The sequence below is a fragment of the Chionomys nivalis genome, unplaced genomic scaffold (assembly GCF_950005125.1).
Source record: "Chionomys nivalis unplaced genomic scaffold, mChiNiv1.1 scaffold_28, whole genome shotgun sequence".
NCBI classification, from domain to species: domain Eukaryota; kingdom Metazoa; phylum Chordata; class Mammalia; order Rodentia; family Cricetidae; genus Chionomys; species Chionomys nivalis.
The window spans coordinates 7,913,217-7,914,337 of NW_026646922.1; the positions used below are offsets into that span (position 1 = coordinate 7,913,217).

General features: G+C 41.9%; 1 pseudogene; it reads right to left on the minus strand.

The window, feature by feature from the left end:
• Positions 1–369: 369 nt before the first annotated feature.
• On the minus strand, positions 370–1,121 carry LOC130869151 (spindlin-2-like; annotated as a pseudogene).

Genomic DNA, 1,121 nt, shown 5'->3' on the forward strand with positions numbered 1-1,121 from the left:
CACGCATTATCCCTCTCTGAGATCCTACATCTTTTTGGCCACTCTCCTCTGTTTCCTAAACAGCCATCTTGTCCTCTTCCACACACTGCATCTCCTTTCATCATTCCCTCTCCAAGGAGAAAAGACAATAAGTCCTGTTTTGTTTTGAGGCCTGTCTTTCTATGATGTACCATCCTCCAGACACTCCATCATTGACCAAACAGCATAACACCTTCACAAATTTTTATTTTTAGAGCAAAAAGAAAGTTCCATTGAGAAAGATACCAGGATAAATAAAAGACCTGAGGTATTTCTGAAAAAAAGAGTTCTCCAAACATAGTTTTAAGTCTGACCCCAAAGATTGTGAATTTCACTTTAACACATCTTCATCAAATCATAGACATAGATATGGAAGTCATTATCAAACTTGATGAAATGCACGGAAGGTTTGGTGGGAATTGGTAAATAATTTTACCTATCTTTTGGGTTCCATCTTTTTCGTTGTGCTGCACGCTTTTGCCTGCCAAGGAATCCCTGCCTAATTCCAAATTCACCCCTATTAGAGGACATCCTGGCATAATGTGGAGGTTGCTTACAATGTAGTCATCTAGATGGTGGTAAAGGTACACAACTGGATCTTTCTTGTAGGTAATGTAGAAACAGGTCTTCATGGTCTGCACCTCATCTTGGACCACCCAAGTCCACTCCTCCATAGAGCCTGGCATGATGTGGAGGTTGCCTCCAAGGTAGTCAACCAGGAGGTGGTAAATGTACAAGACCGGATCTTTCTTGTAGGTAATATAGAACCAGGTCTTCATGATTGGCACCTCCTCTAGAACCATCCCCTTCCAGTCATCCTTAGAGCCATTTGTGCCCTCAAATATATGTTTCACTGCTCTGCCAACTATGGTGTTTGAGAGATGAGTGTCTGTCTCCTGATGAAATGGTATGTTGTTAGGCAGGAACTTAAGGTTTAAAATCCTTTCATCACTGTGAAGCTCCAATCCATAGACACAATCTATCCCATCATACTTCAACAAATAGAGAGAGAGATTTGTTGGCAGTTGATCTAGAATGATGGCTTTCCACTGGGTGACTGGTTCATTGGCTTCCTTCCACCCGTGAGAAATTCTGCGGCCGAA